This window comes from Megalobrama amblycephala, linkage group LG8, assembly GCF_018812025.1.
Source record: "Megalobrama amblycephala isolate DHTTF-2021 linkage group LG8, ASM1881202v1, whole genome shotgun sequence".
NCBI lineage: Eukaryota > Metazoa > Chordata > Actinopteri > Cypriniformes > Xenocyprididae > Megalobrama > Megalobrama amblycephala.
The window spans coordinates 2827676-2851385 of NC_063051.1; the positions used below are offsets into that span (position 1 = coordinate 2827676).

Consider the following 23710-nt stretch of genomic DNA (forward strand, 5'->3'; position numbering starts at 1 on the left):
CCTGATGTTTGACATGTTCTTCTGTATCACTTTCATCAGCAAATCCAGAGCGATATTACAATAATTCACCGTTTCTATGTCATACAGTCTCTTATCGCTTGACAAGTAATTGATCATCGCTCTTAGAAAAACGCTGTAATTCTCTGAAGGTAATCAATAATGTCTAAAAGGCAAAGAGCGTGTTTGCTTGGGCAAATAATTGAAGTGGTTTTTATAGATGTCTATATTTGATGAGTAAACAACAGTGGCATTTTTCTGGCACGACTTCAACAGGCGGAGTACGGGTTGTCCATCATACAAAATTTATTTGTTTGCTTTTGCTGCAAACGTGACATCAAATAGAAATATAAACATAAACTCACCAAACACAAATATTGCTGTCAACAGTCGAGGTACAAGGGCGTCCGAAGCAACCTGGAAATAAACAAAGTTTGAGGATTTTGAAACAAATAAAATTTATGATGTTAAACGAAGACAAATATTTATTTTCTGTACAGAAGCTCAAATCAAAGCTCAATTTTGTTCCAATGATGCTGTTATTAAAGCAAAAGAGACGTGCATCTCACATGTTGCGTTGATTGTTAAACTAAACATGTCACTTCTCAAAAAGTGCATTAAATCAAAATGCAAAAGAGAAGCATTTCAGAAGCTCCAGCCATCTCAGACTTTTGGACCTAACTGTACGTGAGACATAACTTGACGCGGCCAGTTAAAGAGAACGATAAACTCTTTGGCAGTTCTCGTCAGGTTGTGTACAGAACAGCTGAATTTTGTCCCTGACTGATGCACCTGAATGCGTGATCTGATATGCAACTGTGACTCGGATCGCCCGTTTGTACTGATTTCAGCAGGTCAAATAAGTCTTGCCATGTTGAAAAGGGTGTCGTTCATTACACTTTGGAAACACAATGCTAAAATGGTGCTGAGGTAAATCTGAGAGCAGAGCAATGCCTTCATGTCAGTACATTATAATTCAGTTGTTATTATTATTATTTGCTCATGAATCAACCTCAAACAAGTACTGTATGTTGGCTTTACAATAAAGCATCCAGTTCTATTTTCAAATCAACACTATCTGAAGGGTTCTTAATGTTAAAGTCGGCATGAAAGGGAAGTTACGTTAGTCTTTTCTTACTTAAAGTGATGTATATCGAGTGAAACGCTTCTCAAACAAGAACAAATGTAGGGCGGGGCTTGATTTTGTCTGTGGGGAATTGATTGGATGGTTGAGGTTTGCTATTGGTGGATCTCATGTGAGTGACAGGTTGCCCCGCCCTCGTCATCAGAGAAAAGAAGAGATGCTGCAAGAGGGAGGAGAAGATATTCTGATTCAAGATTACCAGGAACATGAATTTAAAACAATAATGATGTGCACAGATAAATCATTAATTAAAAATTATTTTTGGTTGAACTGTGTTGTTTTATTGTTTTATAATGTTTCCTGGGGTGCACTTATAATGTTAGTATGATTTTTACATAAAAATGGTCATAATTTAGAAATAAAAGGCATTTTTCCTACCCTGATATTAGCCTCTGATTTGAGCGCTCTGTTTTAAGGGGCGTGTCTCTGGTGAGACTTCAGTGTAAACGTCCACTGCTGTGATTGGCTGACATATTTGCATATGAAATAGCTCAGTATTACTCTCTCTTTTACCATGTTTACCACAGCTCTCAAGGTTAACTAATCATTACATTTAGATTACATTTAGATCTATGGCATTATATTGAGATCGTGGCATGAAAGGTTGCAGTGATGATCATTGTAGTCGATCACAGACATGTTGTTGAGCTCATGAAAGCAGTGGTCTCGTCATTGCAACTCAATAACGAATGCTTTCATCATAACTAACTATGCAAACGTGACGTAAACATAAGATACGTTGAATAAAACGGTAGTCCAGAACTGATAAACTCACTGTTTGATTGACAGCTCCAGTGATTGTAAAGGGAGCGTTCTTTGATCACTTTCTATATATAATTTAGTCACAGTTTAACCCTCTGGAGTCTGAGGCTGATTTGGGGCCCTTGGGGAAGTTTTGATATGCCCTGACATTTGTGCTTTTTTCAGTTGTTCATAAACATATTAATGACACAAGTGTCATTACACTGTATTCAGCACAAACTAGGCTACCGTAATATGTGAGGAACATGTATGTACATGTTTGTGTTTTTGAAGGAATAACGTTTATGCGTGGTTATTGAAAAAACAAAAAACTTAAGTCACTGAAATAAGGCCATATAAAACAATAGAGAGATTTAAATTTTCTAAAACATCTTTGGTCAAGAAACACAGTATGCGTGGAGGCATGAATCATCATGAATAATGAGGTGATTCACACCTGAGAAGACAAAATAATCACATAATAATGACCTGAAATGACCTGCATATTAATGAGGCCTTTCAGACAGGTAGGCTGTGAAAAAACCCTCTGTGATCATGTCTCAAGCTCATCATGGTGTATATCAAACATACAGAAAAAACAGCAATACTGTAAAATATTATTACAATTTAAAATAATGGTATTCTATTATATTCTTTAAAATATAATGTATTTCTGTGATGCAAAGTGTCTGAACAGTTATGTTACCTCTATGGAATTTCATATAGGCTTTTAGCTTAAAAGCATGCACATTTGGAGAAATATTGATGGATTCTCATATGTTTATGTCAATTTTCTATACAGAGGAGTAATATTTATTCAATATTTATTGTCATCACTATGAACGCTGGATACTGTGTTTTCAATTTATACTTGCAGCCGGAGGGCACTCTGTGCATTTTTAGTCCACAAATTCATCTAAAAAAGAACAGAAACCAGGAACTAACGGCATGTGTTCCAGAGATCGCTAACCATGGTTTTAACGTCCAGAAAAACACTTTTCAAGACAATAAATACACGATTGAGACGATGCATACAAGTATTGCCTCAGAATTTGCCTCTGAACAGCGCTGGCTCCGTGGGCGTGGCCGCATTAGCAGATAATGAGCTGAATCATGGACTTCTGACATGGCTCTCTTTTCATACAGATTACATAAACACAGAAGGTTTGTTTTCGATTTGACTTACACGATTTAAAACCTGACATTTCAACGTTTCTTTAGACATAAGTCTAATTTTTCTGTCATTAGTATTCACTAAGTTACAGTTCATTTTCTGAGAACTATCAGATTGGACTTTGTTCAGAGGGAGACGAGAGATCACGCATCATGTTAGTTTTCTTTATTTTACAAAAAGCACAACATTTTGTTTTTACTCTGAGTGTACACAAATAAAAGAAGACATTCTATAGTTTCAATTTATATATTACTTATGTCTCTATGACAAAAAAATGACGGAGTATTTTAAGTCTGTTTTGCTGCAATGTGAAAAAAATCCTGCATAACGCGCCGGCGCGCTACCCGACTCCAGAGAGTTAAATAACAGATTATTTTCATCCTACTAAGAGAAACAAGGTGAAGTTGAGCGTTTAGTCACTGGTTTGATTTACTGACACACAGACAAAGATCATCTGACTGTACATGAATCATTAATATCAGATCAGGCATTAGAATGAACACAGTTACTGACATGTTGTTGCATTACTGTCCAGTCCATATCGTAAAAGTCTAAAGTCTGAAATGCGATTGATTTACCAAAGAATCCACAGTGAAATGTACCGAATATTAATAAATAAAGCTCAACTGAGACATTCACATTGTTGAAAATAAATAATCATATTCCTGCATTATGATCCTTTGAAAGGTAATGTTATTTTAGTCCTGTATCGCTCTTCTCTCCTCCTCATCTCACTAACACACAGTGGGCGGGACTAACTTCGCAATTATGAAGTAGGCATTGATTTCTTCTGCGGAGGCGGAGTTTCACCTATAGGCTATGATATCTATGATAGGCACATTTCAAGACGAGTCGTTCGTTCTTTTATTGGACTAACAGGAAAGTTTTCAGTTCTGAAACTCACAGGATATTCTTATAGTACGATGACCTCTTATATATCAAAAGCTCAAGGAAAAGTTGATTTCTCAATTCATGACCCCTTTAAGATTTATTTAACTCATTAGCTTTGCACAGAGTTCTTCACTGCACTTTGTTGTATATGTGTTTATGTGAGAGTGTGTGTGTGTGTACGCATAATTGAATGTGCACAAAAGCAGGAAGCAGCATGCTTTGTTCGTTTAATTCAAAGACGTTTATGTTCCAGTGAAACCTAGTGACTTACTGATACACTGACATACTAACCCACAGACCCACTGAATTACTGTAATCCTGCATCCATAAACACACAAACACACACACACACCCTACGCGCTGATAATCTGCACGCAGTCTGAGGTGTAAGATGTGTCCTCATGAATGTCATGACCCGCTCGGAGACTCTTACGGGACATACAGAACCAGGTTAGGTGACGTTGTCTTCACCCGGTGAAATGCTCAGGGTTTAAACATTCAATTAACTGATTCGTCATCCTGAGAGAACAGGAAACACAAGACAACTAAAGCACAGTCTGTGCCTGAAATGCCTTTATACAATCAGCAGCATCACTAAAGTAAACATTAAATGTCCAGCAAATATGATGAAGACAGAAAGAAATGTTGAAATCTGCTGCCATAGAATAAGAATATGTTTAATAAAAATTATATATTTGTTTTGCAATCTCATCTACAGTGACCCCAAAACGCATATAAATGTCTGAATGTCATTATTTCAGATAAATATCACAACAAGTGTCATTTATTGTAAAGAAAGATTCACAAACACACTTTCCAGATAAAAACATTTGACAGACAGAAGTTTGTTGGGTTTTAAATGATAAATCAATAGACGAAGACAGTAAGTATTGTGTTAGTTTGTGGTTAGTGGATGATGTTTTTTACATTAAATACATTAACTAGTTCTCTTTTGAGAACTGACTTCTTAAATCCACTAAAAATCACCAAACCACAAGCTGATTCAGACACGATGAAGAAATGTGACATTATTAGATAGTAAAGTTCCTGATACAGACATTTAGGAGAGTGACTTTACTTTTTGGGATCACTGTATATGGAAAATATCAAGAGGTCCCATGCAAAATGTTTATGTGCATGTGTGCATTCCCACAATGCAGTGCGTCAGACACTTCAAATAACTTAAATCCACGAGCTGATCCTATTACTGTAGACCCCATTACCTGAAATATCCACTCAGTTACATCACATTGAGAGCACGAGCTCCAGCAACCTCTCATGTGACAGTGACCGGCGGTCAGTAGATAACAACGCTTGTGTTGTGAACTCAGATCAGCCAATTTCCAGTGTTGAAATTCAAATCAAAGTAAACAAAATACGTGAAAATGTCTCACAGTGAAAGTCGTCAATTACAATCAGAATAAAATCAGAAAGCGTTTTCATTTAAAACAACTTTGGATGGATCCGACTTCATCAGGAGTTTATAATTTAATTCAGTCTCAACTGTTACTGCTTAAGATGTGCATAAAATATTTACTTTTATGCATTTGGTATTTTTAAAGTGATTTACTTTGCATTGAAGGTATTCTGGGAATCAAATACATGACCTTGGAGTGTTGGATGGCTGGATGGATGGATGGATAGACTGATAGATAGATAGATAGATAGATAGATAGATAGATAGATAGATAGATAGATAGATAGATAGATAGATAGATAGATAGATAGATACGTAGATTGATGGATGAATTAATGGATGATGGATGGATGGATGATGGAAAGATACATGGATGGATGTATAGATAGATACATGGATTGATGGATGAATGGATGGATGGATAGACTGATAGACAGATACATGGATGGATGGATGGATGGATGGAAGAGTGGGTGAGTGCATGGATAGATAGATAGATAGATAGATAGATAGATAGATAGATAGATACGTAGATTGATGGATGAATTAATGGATGATGGATGGATGGATGATGGAAAGATACATGGATGGATGTATAGATAGATACATGGATTGATGGATGAATGGATGGATGGATAGACTGATAGACAGATACATGGATGGATGGATGGATGGATGGAAGAGTGGGTGAGTGCATGGATAGATAGATAGATAGATAGATAGATAGATAGATAGATAGATAGATAGATAGATAGATAGATAGATAGATATGTGGATGATGGATGGACAGACTGATACATAGATACATGGATTAATGGATGATGTATGGATGGATGGATGGAAAGGTATGTGAATTGATGGATGGATATGTGGATGGAAAGATTGATATGTGGATGGAAAAATAGATATGTGGATATGTGGATGGAAAGATTGATATGTGGATGGATGGATGGATGGATGGATGGATGGATGGATGGATGGATGGATGGATGGTTGGAAAGATTGATATGTGGATGGATGGATGGATGGATGGATGGATGGATGGAAAGATTGATATGTGGATGGATGGATGGATGGAAAGATTGATATGTGGATGGAAAGATTGATATGTGGATGGATGGATGGATGGATGGATGGATGGATGGAAAGATTGATATGTGGATGGATGGATGGATGGATGGATGGATGGAAAGATTGATATGTGGATGGGTGGATGGATGGATGGATGGATGGATGGATGGATGGATGGATGGATGGAAAGATAGATATGTGGATGGAAAGATTGATATGTGGATGGATGGATGGATGGATGGATGGAAAGATTGATATGTGGATGGATGGATGGATGGATGGATGGATGGAAAGATAGATATGTGGATTGAAAGACTGATATGTGGATGGATGGATGGATGGATGGATGGATGGAAAGATTGATATGTGGATGGATGGATGGATGGATGGATGGAAAGATTGATATGTGGATGGGTGGATGGATGGATGGATGGATGGATGGATGGAAAGATAGATATGTGGATGGAAAGATTGATATGTGGATGGATGGATGGATGGATGGATGGATGGATGGATGGAAAGATTGATATGTGGATGGATGGATGGATGGATGGATGGAAAGATAGATATGTGGATTGAAAGACTGATATGTGGATGGATGGATGGATGGATGGAAAGATTGATATGTGGATGGATGGATGGATGGATGGATGGAAAGATTGATATGTGGATGGGTGGATGGATGGATGGATGGATGGATGGATGGAAAGATAGATATGTGGATGGAAAGATTGATATGTGGATGGATGGATGGATGGATGGAAATAGGGCTGGGCGATATATCGCATGCGATTCTCACGCGCATTTCGTCAGTAAAGCCGGTTCCCTGATTACCGCTAAATCGCCATCACCTGCTTTCAAATGGAGCGCCATTTAATAGACAGAGCCGTAGTTCACTGAATAAGCCACGCAAATATCGCGTTCAATTATCGAAGGCGATTCATCTGCGATATGAACGCGATATTGCGTAGCTTTATCAGTGAATCTACGGCTCTGTCTATTAAATGCCGGCTCCATTTGAAAGCAGGTGATGGCGATTTAGCGGTAATCAGGGAACCGGCTTTACTGACGAAATGCGCGTGAGAATCGCATGCGATATATCGCCCAGCCCTAGATGGAAAGATAGATATGAGGATGGAAAGATTGATATGTGGATGGATGGATGGATGGATGGATGGAAAGATTGATATGTGGATGGATGGATGGATGGATGGATGGATGGATGGAAAGATAGATATGTGGATTGAAAGATTGATATGTGGATGGATGGATGGAAAGATTGATATGTGGATGGATGGATGGATGGATGGAAAGATTGATATGTGGATGGATGGATGGATGGATGGATGGAAAGATTGATATGTGGATGGATGGATGGATGGATGGATGGATGGATGGAAAGATAGATATGTGGATGGAAAGATTGATATGTGGATGGATGGATGGATGGATGGATGGATGGATGGAAAGATTGATATGTGGATGGATGGAAAGATTGATATGTTGATGCATGGATGGATGGATGGATGGATGGAAAGATAGATATGTGGATGGAAAGATTGATATGTGGATGGATGGATGGATGGAAAGATTGATATGTGGATGGATGGATGGAAAGATTGATATGTGGATGGATGGATGGAAAGATAGATATGTGGATGGAAAGACTGATATGTGGATGGATGGATGGATGGATGGAAAGATTGATATGTGGATGATGGATGGATGGATGGATGGATGGATGAATGGATGGATGGAAAGATAGATATGTGGATGGAAAGATTGATATGTGGATGGATGGATGGATGGAAAGATAGATATGTGGATGGATGGATGGATGGATGGAAAGATAGATATGTGGATTGAAAGATTGATATGTGGATGGATGGATGGATGGATGGATGGATGGAAAGATTGATATGTGGATGGATGGATGGAAAGATTGATATGTGGATGGATGGATGGATGGATGGATGGATGGATGGAAAGATTGATATGTGGATGGATGGATGGATGGATGGATGGAAAGATAGATATGTGGATGGAAAGATTGATATGTGGATGGATGGATGGATGGATGGATGGATGGATGGATGGATGGATGGATGGATGGATGGATGGATGGATGGAAAGATTGATATGTGGATGGATGGAAAGATTGATATGTTGATGCATGGATGGATGGATGGATGGAAAGATTGATATGTGGATGGATGGATAGATGGATGGATGGATGGAAAGATAGATATGTGGATGGAAAGATTGATATGTGGATGGATGGATGGATGGATGGAAAGATTGATATGTGGATGGATGGATGGATGGATGGAAAGATTGATATGTGGATGGATGGATGGAAAGATTGATATGTGGATGGATGGATGGATAGATGGATGGATGGAAAGATAGATATGTGGATGGAAAGACTGATATGTGGATGGATGGATGGATGGATGGAAAGATTGATATGTGGATGGATGGATGGATGGATGGAAAGATAGATATGTGGATGGAAAGATTGATATGTGGATGGATGGATGGATGGATGGATGGAAAGGTAGATATGTGGATGGAAAGATTGATATGTGGATGGATGGATGGATGGATGGATGGATGGATGGATGGATGGATGGATGGAAAGATTGATATGTGGATGGATGGAAAGATTGATATGTTGATGCATGGATGGATGGAAAGATTGATATGTGGATGGATGGATGGATGGATGGATGGAAAGATTGATATGTGGATGGATGGATGGATGGATGGATGGATGGATGGATGGATGGATGGAAAGATAGATATGTGGATGGAAAGACTGATATGTGGATGGATAGATGGATGGATGGATGGATGGAAAGATTGATATGTGGATGGATGGAAAGATTGATATGTGGATGCATGGATGGATGGATGGATGGATGGAAAGATGGATGAATGGATGGATGGATTGATATGTGGATGGATGGATGGAAAGATTGATATGTGGATGGATGGATGGATGGATGATGGAAAGATAGATATGTGGATGGAAATGTGGATGATGGATGGATGGATGGATGGATAGATGGATGATGGATAGCAATGTAATTGGCTTTGGACTAAACGTGTTATAAATGCATAAATGTAAATATATCATGTCCATTTTAATCAGTAACTTGTATGAAATTCAAACATTATTTGATGATATATTGATCTTCATATGAATGCACTATAACTCACTGCAAAACTTCATTTCATGCAGAGGCATGTCTGCTTTTCAAAGCTGTGACCTCTGCTCACTCATTTAACTAACCATAAACACACTATCCTCAATACTTCTAAAAACAACACAGGATGAATCCAGAGAAATCTCAGGACAGTGCCACACAGTGCAGCATTCATCATGACTCATCCAGCTAATGAATGATGCAAACACAAGCAGGAATTGCACGCTCACACTGAACAGGTCAACCAGATTCACATTTACTAAAAAAAGCGACATTTTCATGGAATGCCACAAATCCAAACACAAGCCACCGGGGTCATACGCCGTTATCTGTGGACACTGAATCGCAAATACTATCACATCAAACCCCTCTCGAGTCACGACACAAACTGATGACAACATACCAGATTGATACAACATCCAACATGTGCAGAAGATGTTTATATCGCCTACAGTTTAACTGATATTACCCCTGCTGTCTAACTGAAAACAACAGATCTGAAACTCACAAGACACTAGAGAAAAAAGGCCAAACTCACAAAAGATTTCAATATAAGAAGAACTAAAGCTAAACGTAGACTATAAACAAACAGGTTTTGGACTAGAAAAATACATCATTCCTGCAGAACATTTATGTTGTTTCAAAACTGTATGACTTTCTATCTTTTGTGGAGCATAGAAGAAGATATTTTGAAGAATGTTTGAAACCAAAAAACATTGATAAACGCATGTATGGAAAGCATCTTCTTTTGTGTTCTTCAGGAGAAAGAAAGTCATGCATGTTTGATGGCGAGTAAATGAGGACAGCAACAGGCTGATTGATAGAGACAGATAGAATCTGCTGATGGATAGACGCCTCTATATGGACTGTCACTCAAGACGAGACCAGACGTCATTAACAGACTTCAGACACACATCACACACCTATGAAATACACTTCAAACACGTACTTCACGACTAACTGAACTTTCACCCGTCATCAGTCATCAGTGTTCAGTCATCAGAATCAGTGTTCAAATATGAACTTTATACTAAGTTATGAAGTTACGTCACTGTTCAACAATGTGTGCAGTGTATGCACATATTCAGATAAAATAAATCTCATGCATTTCTCATTGAATTGATAGATTACAGAACATCTCACAGAAATGCAATTTCAGTCAAATTTGCTCATAAAGTAGTAAAATTGATTGAATATTATTCTTACATCAGTAGTAACATTGCAAAGCATTTTATCCGCCATGAATGACACTCTAACGTGAATAAAAACTGCAACAGATACTAAGCTGTGATTGGTCAGTAGCGTTTTTAAGATGGGGCTCAATAATGTGATGAGAAATGAACACTGGCTTTTGCATAATAAAAAAGAAGATCCAGTCAGTTTCCACTAGGTGGCACTGTTTTAATAACAGGAACAAGCTCAAGTAACTACTTGGTGTAATTCATTTTTCTACCACAAGAGGAACAAATTCACACCTCTCTGATACACATGCATGTTCATATTTGTAAGAGTTGTCATCTACTGTCCACATAACCTCTGCTTACTTGCTGTAGTAGCTCAGCGATCTTTTAACATTAATATCAACGCTTTCAGATTTACTCAGACTTTACTCTGCATCTCTAAATATAAGCCTGTAATGCATCCAAAAACATCATTTAGCAGTGCATTTTGACTCTTATTCTGCCATTGATGGTCTCTGGCAGGTTTAGATACAGCTCGCGGTAAGTACACAATGAAAGTGAGGTTATTGTAAAGAAAAACCCTTAAACAGCAGATTTGGATAAAAGGTCAAAAGGAGACAATACACTGCTCTCAGAACCTGTTCGACATACTTTCAGAACTTCTTTGCCTCTCAAAATGTTTTATATGGTTAAATTACGAGTATAAAGCTGCATATAGAAGCACCGCGTTACAATTAGACGAATAAGGAAAGACAGGTAACGTATAGTCGGACTAAACGTATAGCTTCACAGCACCTACATCAGAGTGATAAACATGCATATCAGATATGTTTTTGTATTCTGGGACTATTTTGAACAAATTGGTTTCTCAGACAAACCTTAATTCTTTGACGTATGACCAAGGCCTTGATTATCAAACTTCTGGACGAACATCATCCTTGCCCCAACATGCAACTCTAGAGAGAAAAAAACAACAACAACAACAAAAGTGGGTGAGTTTTGCATCAGAACACTAGGTAGTCATACCTAAAACAAACAACAGGTGGCGCCTGAGGATTTATCAGAGATTGTGAGTGAATGTTTTCCTACATTTCAAGTTATATGAACAGATATTCATTCAGCAGACAGATTTACATGATGCAACTTAGAGTAGAGATTAAATCGCCCAAGAGGAACCTGTGGGTAGATGTCTTGCTTGAAGGCTCATGGCTCGTTCTCTGAAGGGTTCAAACTAGCAAACTTCTATATTTTTGCTCTAATTTTAGAAACACAAATGTGTTTCCAAAAAAGAAAATTTGAAAACAGTGAACTATCACATAGAATTCAAAGCATCTATGGAAAGTCCTGATCTACGTAAACTGCTTACCTGATAATAGAAGCATTTTTTAACATGCATAGATGCTGATACACTTTTTAGCAGCTTCATAAGGTGTTTCGTGGTGAGGTTCAGTGGTTGCAGATCTTCATTTGTAACTGAAAGACTGCAGAATCAAATCCTAGAAGAGGTGATTCATGAACTACCATTGTTGTGTATCTCACAGGTTCCTACAAGAAGATTGTACCTTTGGTAACGACCAAAAGAAAACCCAGAATCACTATCAACAAGAACAAAACTAGATGCTGCAAATGATCTGGTGCATTCTGAACTTCTAGAATTGAAATTGTTTCTAACTACTGGAAGCAACAAAGCCCTCTTCGGTCTTTAGCATTAATTGCTGGGTTTAATAAAGAGTTCCTGCAAATCAACAGAGAAACTTGAAGATGGAAGTTTCTTGCATCATCTACAGAGGGAATTGAATCAGTCCCCAGTTGGGGTAATGATCTAGAGGGAATGTCAGATTGGGAACCTTGGACATTGTGCTCACCAAAAACAAAGGTCCCTGGCACATGCAAGTACATGAGGTAACGAACAATATTTTGGAGTCCTTACCTAATCTTTGTTCTAGGCGTAGTCTGGCAATCTACCGATGAAAGATTTGGACAGGTAACAAATTGAACGACAGATCCTTCATCCCAATCCCAAGTCCCTACAAGAGAATACGGTGATATTTGGTGAAGCTCATTCACAAGGGAATGTGAGATGATCTTGGCCACTGGGGACGAAATATTTCTACCCATGCAATTCAACATCACTGAAACAAGGAAGAGATAGAATCAGGATCATTGTTGGCAACAAAGAGGATCTTTCTCCAGCTATCTTTCAATTTAATGGAGCGTCCAAGCTTTGGAAGACTTATTCCAGACATTATTCCAGTACTAACGTTGGGGCAACTAGTATCTTGGACACTGGGGATGAAGTTTTTCTACCCATGCAATTCAACTGCAATGAAACGAGGAAGAGATAAAATGAGGGTAATTGTTGGCAACAAAGAAGATGGGTCGAGGTTAGTGCTCCAGCTATCCTGGTGGGCTTTATCAGCACCTGTTTTCTTGTCTTTCAATTTAAAGAAGTGTCAAGTTTTGGAAGACTTATTCTAGATATTCTGGTACTGAAGTTGGGGCATTTTAGATCTCGAGGTGATGATACACGGGACAACTTTTTGAGCAATGTTGCCGAGCAATGTTTCTTGGGCACTTTCCCTTTGAGAATGGGCAACAAACTTCTATCTGGATACTTTAGATCAAAATTTGTTGCCCATTCTCAATGGGAAAGTGCCCAAGCAATATGGCTTGGCAAAACCGGGCACTTTACCATTGAGAATGGCCAACAAATTTCTATCTGGATACTTTAGATCGGACATGGGCCCTGTGTCTCACCTGGTTGCCCGTTGACAGCAAGATTGCCCAGCAACATTGCTCAAAAGGTTGCCCCGTGCATCATCACCTTTATAGAGACTCAGTCTGAAGGACCTTTAACCCCTTGTAACATATCAGATGATCCCACCACACACAGACTTGACTGAAGGTGTTTTTTTCCCAATGGAATAAAGCTTCCCAATGTCCAGATCCAGTCAGGTCTACAGTTTAAAGGTGATGATACTTTTTGAGCAATGTTGCCGGGCAGTTTTGCCGAACTATGTTATTTGGGCACTTTCCCATTGAGAATAGGCAACAAATTTCGATCTAAAGTATCCAGATAGAAGTTTGTTGCCCATTCTCAATGGGAAAGTGCCCAAGAAACATTGCTCGGCAACATTGCTCAAAAAGTTGCCCCGTGTATCATCACCTTAACATCTTATCCGAAGGAAGATGTCACTATCCTGGGCCATTTGGACTGACACATCTACCGCCTTCAATACCTCTGCTTTCTTGCTGTAGAAGTACAGCAATCTACTTACATTAATATTAATACTAATGTAGAGAAACCACTTTCAGATATACTCTCAATCTCAAGATATTTTCTCTGCAATGCATCCAAAAAATACCCTTATTCTGCTATTGATGGTCTCTGGCAGGTTTAGATACGGCTCGAGGTAACATAATACATTGCAAGTGAGGTTATAGTAAAGAAAAAATCCTTATATCAGTTCATCCCTTAATCGAAGGTGGCCTTCTTCCACCCAAATAAAGTTTGCCAATGTTCAGCATCCACCTAGACCAGTCAGGTCCACTTTTTAACATCTACTCCAAAGGAAGATGTCACAATCCTGGGCCACTTGGACTGATACAGTCCCTTAGTTTTCACCCTAGGAGGGTCTCCAATCCAGGTACTGTCCTGGCTCAACCCTGCTTAACCTCAAAGGGCAACTAGTAAAGAGCTGCAGAGTGATAGGCTGCCACCAGTTTACTCCCTCAGCAACATTTGCCAACAGGGTTGGGGAAAAAAAGGTAAGAGGACTTTGAATGTGCCATTGCCTGACCCCATTCAAACTGTATGGTTTTTTTGCATGTGAAATCCCACAACTCAAACTCAAAGCCAAATGTCACCAATGAGTCTAACAAGTTGGAGACCCCAGAGGAGGCAAAGCGTAACTACCACAAACAGAGGAGCTGCACGACTGCCTTCTAGGCCTCCGTCTGAAGATCATTCAATTGCAAACATTTGTGTTCTTTTGCAACATAAGGAGCCAGTTCTAGCCTCCTACATCAGTGATGAAACATTTGTGTGGTTTGGATCTACTGTCTGGCTGTAGGCCCACTGAAACCTCTCTGTCCAGCCAAGCAGTGGTGGGAAATGTTTGATATTTGCTGCCAGAACACTTATTTCAGTAAAACAGAAGCATGTTCATGTATGGGTTGACAGAAAACCATTCACTTACTTTTCAAATTACTACAGATTCAATTGGCTTGAGATCAAGCTCAATCCCAGCCTTCTGGCTCGACTTCTCTACTTTTCTTTGAATCTTTTATCGTCCAGCAGCTGAAAATGGTGCATCTGATCACTTATTAATCAGAAACCTATCCTTAACAATTAATTCATCATATGGTCAACATAGTGCTAACAACAGGAATTCATGGGTTCGAATCCCAGGGGATGCATGCACAGTTAAAACGTAATCGGTTTGGATAAAAGCATCTTCCCTATGTTTAAATGAGTTATGCATCCAAGTTTAACACTATGGGTTGGTGGTTTTGAAATACCTGTAACCCAATGTATGAGCAATGGTAATCGTGTCTTCGCATGTAAAAAGAATTTCTCGCCGCTGTGCAGAGACAGAGCCCCTATTGGCAATGTGGTGAAAATGCAACATTAATTTAGAACAAGTAAATAAATATGTGATTTCTTAAATTAAGAATCTTAAATCTGCAGTGTGATGACATACTGTTGAGCAAGTGAGTCAATATTCAGGATACGCCGTTTCACAACCGTTGTGATATAAAGCCTAAGCATCTATATGATTAAAAGAGCGCCGAGATGAAGAGAGTGTTGGGTGATTTCAGAAAGGAAGAGCGCTGTTCGTTTATCTGGAGTAAGCTAGCATCAGCACAGGTCAGGGAATTAATGTCACCTGTCTTTTCATTCTCTCTAAACCCTCATTGGCTCAAAGCCCCAACCACTCACATAATTTCCTGCGCAGACCTAATTCTTGCGGATGGAAACTACCAGGTCGTCTTGGAAGGTGCTTAAGCTACAGCGAGAGACAGAGCTTACAGAGAAGAAAGTGTGTTTATGTTAGTAGGTCAACAGGGAAAGCTGTAGATAGTTTCAAAACATCACAGCGTTTCTTCAAAAAACTAAGAGCAAACTAATGGTGAATCTCACCAAAAAAAAAAAAAAGTAATAAATGCATGAATAAATACATAATAAAAAACTATACTTTATATAATAAATTAAAAAATTATACTTTAAATTTTTTTTTTTTTTTTTTTGCATTACAATAATGAGAATTTGTGTTTAAACATGATTAATTGTTATAAACTAATGTCATAATGCAAAAAAAAAAAACTTCTAATAGTCTTTAAAATAGGCTTCATTGTCTTCTTAATTTGCACTTTATTTTACAGTATGTGCACTTACAATGTACTGGGTAATATAGGGTAACTACATGGGTTAAGGTTACACTAAAAAAATGCTGGGTTAAAAACAACCCAAGTTGGGTTGAAAATGGACAAATCCAGCAATTGGGTTGTTTTAACCCGGTGATTGTTTGCCCAACCTGCTGGGTAGTTTTATTTAACTCAGCTATTGTTTAATAATGACTGTATTGCTTGCTTAAAATGAACCCAAAATATGTTGGAATATTAATTCAATTTCAATTCAATTCACATTTATTTCTATAGCGCATTTCACGATACATATCATTTCAAAACAGCTTTACAGAGAATGCATGTCAACATCACAATTTAAAGAATGCAGTTAGCAAATAATGTAATAATTTAGGCAATTAATTTACAATCACTGTTAGCAGTTTAACTGAAGATAGAAGCAATGAGCTCCTGGAAAAATGAATTACATTAACAATAATTAGTATATAGAAATTGGGCAATGTGCATGTTGATTGTGTCTTCTGAAGTCCTCGCAGGAGTTTATATGCTAATATGTTAATATGTTTAATAAATGAACATTTATTAATAAGTTTAATGAATAACAATTAAACAATAAACATGTATTAAATTGCTTATTAATAAATGTTCACCTTTTAATTATTATTGTTGCCTTTAGTAATTATGTGTCTGATTTTTAATTTCCAACTTATTTGGGGTTCATTTTAATCCAGTCATATAGTCATTTTAAACAATATTTGGGTTAAACATTGGGCAAACATTTAACTCAACCACTGGGTTAAAACAACCTAATCACTGGGTTTGTCCATTTTCAACCCAACTAGGATTGTTTTTAACCCAGCAGTGTAGGTTTATGGGAAGGTTCAGGGTTAGTACCTACAGTAGTTATTACCCAGTTATTGCAATTACTATAATAATTACATAGTATGTACATGGGGAACAGGACTGTAAAATAAAGTGCTACCCTTAATTTCTACTGGGGAACTTTTGCACAGGTTTAATCCAAACATAATATTGCCAGGAGACTCACTGTACATTATTTAAGATAAAAACTTATTTTATTACAAATTCTGAAGCCATTATTAAAGGGTTTATTCACCCAAAAATGAAAACTCTGTCATCATTTACCAACACAGGAACAACAGGTAAATGATGACAGAGTTTTCATTTTTGGGTGAACTATCCCTTTAATCCATTTATAAATATGCGTATACTCACCCAAAAAGGTAGCTGATCATAGAAAGCACCATCAGATTGTGTGTTTCACTATCAAGGTGACTTTCTAGGTTTTTCTTTGCAAGAAAGAAACAGACAAAAGTATAAGACACAAACTCAATACACCCTTGGATTCTATATTTAAAATATGAACAAATGTTAAGTTATAGTGATGGGATCATGCAAAACTGTTACTGTAATTACTATAACTGTGTGAATGATTCATTAAAGCCTGACATACTGTAAACTGACCGGACGCTTCAGTATTGTTGAACAGCACTGACCTCTGGTGGAGGAAGACTGAGGTGACGCTCCTATTGTCAAAACTAATGAACATTCAAAACAGAACAATTAGAAAATTAGAAATTAGAAAAACGTTGTTTTGCTTTGCTCAAATAAGGTGTAACATTTACTGTTACTGTTAATTGAAGTTAACAACCATCTTTACGATCAAATGAATCCACACATATGGATATTTCATTACCAGCATGTAGAATAAAATTGTTTCCTGGATCTGTCTGACGAATTAAAAACATTTTTCTCAAATGCACCAACTTCATAGGAATCGATCCCAGAACCGGTTAATCCTGCTATTCCAATGAAACTTCATTTCAAGCTCTTCTGCTTCTAATGAGTTCATAACCAAAGCACACATTTCTAAGTATTTCATATGTTGCACATGTTTGCAACTTTAAGGCTAAAGTGAGATAATGAGATGCATCTTCCTATTTTCCTTTTTCTTTGCACAAATTATTGTTGATTCGTTTGTTTCAAGTTAACATCCACCTTTACAATAAATTCTACATAAATTAATCCACACTAATCTGAATATTTCATTGCAAACGCAAGGATTAAAATAGTTTCCTGGAGCTGTCTGAAGAATAAATATTATTTAGAGCTTGTCATAAAAAATGCACCAACATAAATCAGACATCACTGACAGAACCTGTTAATCCTGCTATTCTAATGAATCTTCACTTCAATCTCTTCCGCTTCTTATGAATAATGTATACATTTCAAAGACGTTATGTTTGCACACATTTCCAACTTTAAGGATGAAATGAGATAATAAGATGCATGCATTATCTTTCTCTTAGAAAAAGAGTTTTGCTTTGCACAAATTAAGGTGCAATATTTGTTTTAGCTTGTTTAAGTGGATGTTAATTATATGAAACTTCAATCTCTTCTGCTTCTAATGAATTAATGAGCAATGCACACATTATTTCTATAGATACATATGTTGCACACATTTGCAACTTATAATGAGATGCATTCAGTGATTCTGTGCATAAAATAAATGCATTAAAAAGAAACAAAAACAAAGCAAACGATAATAGAGAATGATTAATATAATTGTGCATGCTTACCTGCCTCTCCTGCGCATGCATCTCTGTGCCGGTCTCTCCTCAGCGGTGTGTGTGTGTGTGTGTGCAGACGGGGTGGAACAGACGGGGTGAAAGCGTCCTTTTATGCAGATCTGAGTGTGCTGTGCCGGTAGCAGGGTCGGACCCAGAGCCAATGGGAGGGAAACATGTGCACAGGACCATCTGCAGTGGAAAAACAAATCCTGTAAAGACTGGATGGATTTCGTTGAGTGAGAGAAAGCTGCCCAGATGTCGAAGGGCTGAGCAACAGATGTAGAGTTACACTCTATACAGAAATACACATCGTAAACACACACACTCTCTCTCCCACACACTCCCAGGTGAAAAAAGCACTAATTTCGTACTTAATATACTAAAAATTCTTCTTAAGATAATATTAAGAACAACTAAGTGTGCTATTTTGAGACACCATGAAATATGAACTAATGTGTGCTTTTAATATACTATCTCCGTATTTAAAAATGTATTTAGGTACCACTTTTAGTACACTTGAACCAATTAGTTTAATTTTTTAAATACGGAGATAGTATTTCTTGCCGTGTGAGAAGGAACATGCATTATTTATGGAACATGTAATATTTGACTCTTTTGTCACTGCAGAACTATTGAAATTAACTGCACAAAAAGCATACATGCATGCATATTTTAATATAATTTCCAGTATTGTATGTCTCAGAATGGCAGTATATATTGCATGAATTCCTCTATATTCCTCTGGCATCTCTGCAGCTTTGGAAAGTGATGGGCAAAGCTTCTTCTTTTCACTTTGGTTCTGTGAATAGATCAGCGCGTTCGCCTTCGGCTCGGTTAATCACGTGCATTCACGCTAATCCAGAAAGAGTTGTAAGCTCTCAATGAGCTTGAGGAGGTTTATGTGAATGGACACCTGCAACTTTTATTTGTGAACTGAAGCTGATCTCTCCTCATACAGTGGATTCTTGCACAGGTGGTTGAAATCTTACCTTTACCTGATTTAGACTGGACCAATTTAACTAGCGGACAGGTGCATTCTGGGGAAAGCCTCTTATGAAAGTTGTTTTAGATATTTCCAAACAGCACTGATCGAAATGGCGGGCAAGAATAAACCACACACACACACATAAATGAGGATATTATTGCATATGTCCTTAAAAGAATAAAACACAATTGACAACTTGTGTTTTCAGCTTCAGATAATGGCTAACTCACATATGCAATTTTTCTTGATTTAACTAATGCTTTTGATTTGGTTGATTGTTATTTATGCTTTTAGATAAACTTCATGCTATTGGTTTTTCTGAAAATACAGTTTTGTGGTTTAATTCATATCTGCACAACAGAAAACAATGTGTTATCCTAAATGGGAATAAATCCGATCTTTTGATTCAAAACAGAGGTGTGCCTCAAGGTTCAATACTGGGACCACTTCTTTTTTCTATTTATGTAAATAATCTACCATTAATTCTCAAAAATTGTCAGGTTCAACTTTATGCTGATGATACCATCATATATGCATCTAATTCTGATTCTGAATAAATCTCTTCAGTCTGATTTTAATACTTTACAAGATTGGCTTTTGGCTAACAAATTAGTGCTTAATAAAGTCATATATTATGATTTTTGGTTCTAGACAGAAACTTAAATCCAAAACTCGTTCCTGTGTAAAGACAATACTCCTCTGCATAAAGTTGATACTATTAAATTTCTTGGTGTATGGCTTGATTCTGAACTTTCTTTCAAATCACACATTAATCATGTTTCACGCAAAGTCAGCATTGGAATTAATATCTTACATCAATCTCGAAAGTGTTTTTCATATAGTGCACATATAAGAAACTTGTTTATTTGATTATTTGTGTGTGTGTGTGTGTGTGTGTGTGTGTGTGTGTGTGTGTGTGTGTGTGTGAGAGAGAGAGAGCTTAACCTGGCAGTCTGGAAGTCACTGTGCATATGGTCACAGCATCTGTGTGACTGTAAGCCAGCAAACTGACCAATCACACGAGATCAACTCTCATTCACAACATTCACTCAGTCACTTAAAACTTCATTAATGCAACACTGAATCTGTAGAGCCTTCAGCACAAATGACACTGCACAGACCCAGGTGAAAAATACTATAGTAATTTATAGTAAATACTATAGTGTTTTTGAACGATACTATAGTAAAGTACTTGAATTAATTTATTGGGGTAATTTTATAGTTGCTGTGATAATATAACAACTATAGTAATATAAACAAATTACTTTACCCAATACTGTAAAGTTTTCTACAACTTTATACTACAGTATACACTACAGTTTACTGCAGTAAAAACTAAAGTATACTGCAGTATTTATAACAGTTTGTCAGTTCATTATAGTTAATACTACAGTAGCATTCATTAACGAAGTATTGTAAATACTATACAGTATACTACAATTTACTATTGTGTGGTTCAAAAACACTATTGTATTTACTATAGTATTTTTTCACCTGGGGATGATCTGTTATGTTGTTCTCTAATGACATTCAGAAGTCAATAAATACTTTGTGAGGAGGTTGTATACTTATAACTAATTTTTCATCACTTGAAATCGATAATTAAAATAAAATGGCAAACCCTCATGTTGCCATTTTTGTTCAGTTCAGTTTGAATTTTTTTTTCAAGGTCACCTGAGTCGTAAATATCATGTGACTGATCACGCTGGAGTGAAAATGATGTCATGACAATGCCGATTTCCGATCTGATCGATCGGCCGATAATCACTTCCTGTGAATCGATCAGGTTTGAAGCTCAAATTTGATTCTGTTTCAGTGTTTAAGGACAGCGAATAGGATATATTAAGTTTTTATACGAAGCTCGACAACTGTCAAATTGCGGTATAAAATTTGAACATTTTTATTAAATAATTCCCGAGCAGTTCACACGCATGCGCTGTCCTCTTCCACTCTCTCCAACGGAATGCCGAGGCTTTTTCGGTTTGGTTGTGGTTATTGGTGTAATTCGCTGTGTCTTACCTCAGAAAACGTTTGTCTTCATGTCAGACTTCCTGTTCGCGCGCTTTTCCTGTCAGTTTAACGTTTTTTTCGCGAGTGAGAAATGTCTCGTGCGGCTGTTCATACAGTTGAAATGATATGAATAAACACAATTTACTTACATGAAATGTAAAAATGTGAAAAGGCATTTGATATTCTGTTGATATTTGCCACTGGGCAGGGCAGGAGTATTATAAGGCGGTAAATACTTCAATATAGAATATTTAGATATTACATTATAATGGGTAAATAAAATATGAATACTAAAATGCCACACATAATATAATAATACAAAAAAAAATCTAATGAAATAATTACAATAATAAATAGGCTGCATTTGTATTGTGTAATTAAAATAAGTTATAAATTATGCAAACAAATATAGACCGAGTTCATTATATTAATTCAAAACTATTTTTTATTTTATATATATATATATAAAATCATGAGATTCGCTCAAAAAATCCTTCGACCTTTATACCTACCGGATTTTATCTTGCACTTCAAGGACTTGCAGGGACAAACTTTAAGGAAAGTGCTACAGATTGCCAGGTGGAATTGGTTTTGGTTTGTGTGGATAGTGGTTAAGATCTTGGCAAAATGCCGATAGTCTTGTCGCTTAAGGTCAGCGCTGTCAGTGGATTACAGCGCCACTCACCTCACCTGTAACCGGACACACGGAACTCAGTCTGTGCTTCCATGCAGCCCTTATTAACCAGAAACAAACCCTACAAACCCTTCAGTCTAATAGGATTGAATGTGCAATGTGTGGCTGGACGGTCAGAAATAGACCTGAATTAGAGTTTAACTGATTGTGAAGGTGAAATTTAGACCAGGAAAATAATATCTGACTGATTTGTTGTAAACCGTGCTCAGATGAAGAATTTTTAGCTTTATGAACGCGTATTTTCACAAATGTTATGGTGTTTACAGCGCGCCCTCTTGCGACGTTGTAGGAACCGTTACCATGTTCATGGTACTGCAAATGCCAGTAAATGTTGTGCCACACGCCGTACTTATTTCAGAATAATATGTTTACCAAAACATATTAATGAAAGAAAAGGGAAGATATAGATAGAATCCACCGATATAGCCACCGTTCTTAATTCCAATGATGCCAAATCTAGTCGTATTTTAATCAATCTTTGACTGTAGGTATATACTGTAACATTCACCTTAATATTATTACGACATTATGTTCATATGCTATTTCAAATATATGCTATTATGCAAAGACGTTTGGTTGTGGTTATTGGTGTAATTCGCTGTGTCTTACCTCAGAAAACGTTTGTCTTCATGTCAGACTCCCTGTTCGCGCGCTTTTCCGGTCGGTTTAACGGTTTTTTCGCGAGTGAGAAATGTCTCGTGCGGCTGTTCACACAGTTGAAGTTATATGAATAAACACAATTTACTTGAATGGAATGTAAAAATGTGAAATGGCAGTTGATATTCTGTTGATATTTGCCACTCAAGTCTGTTAGCTTTATATGGGTCAATGATGTGATGGGTCATTTTTTTGTCCAAATAAGGCCTCAATAAAAAACAAAGATATGACATCCAAAGTATGTAAGGTAGTACAACTAGATCTCTTTTATTGAATCCAACAGGTTTTAATTATATTTTGCTACATATAAAGGTATTTTAAAGATGTTGAAGTGTCAAAATGTCATTCGGTTTGACTGTCCAAAGGCCAGTACAACCATTTCATTTTTATTCTGGCATGATTTTATAACATCATATATCAACATAGTGCAAAATGGTATTAAAATTATGTGTAGAAATCGTTGCTTTGTTATGAGAAAGAATGTCCTGAAAAATGAATTTCATTGATGTCATTTGGAGTAACCAATATAAAGGGACCATTTTGGATGTGCCAATTTAGTAATTTTGTCGCTAGATTTAGCG

General features: G+C 37.1%; 1 long non-coding RNA gene across 3 annotated transcripts; it reads right to left on the reverse strand.

Annotated features, from left to right (window-relative positions):
* LOC125273388 lies at positions 1–23152 on the reverse strand. 3 transcript variants are annotated; one of them, XR_007186061.1, is made up of 7 exons: positions 23082–23152; positions 18793–18972; positions 17710–17751; positions 17429–17502; positions 12756–12852; positions 11704–11781; positions 1–414 (listed from the first exon to the last, which is right to left on the reverse strand). It is a non-coding gene; the product is annotated as an uncharacterized LOC125273388 (long non-coding RNA). The 3 variants fall into 3 exon arrangements; XR_007186062.1 differs by having other exon boundaries at positions 17678–17751; XR_007186063.1 differs by lacking the exon at positions 12756–12852.
* Positions 23153–23710: the final 558 nt, after the last annotated feature.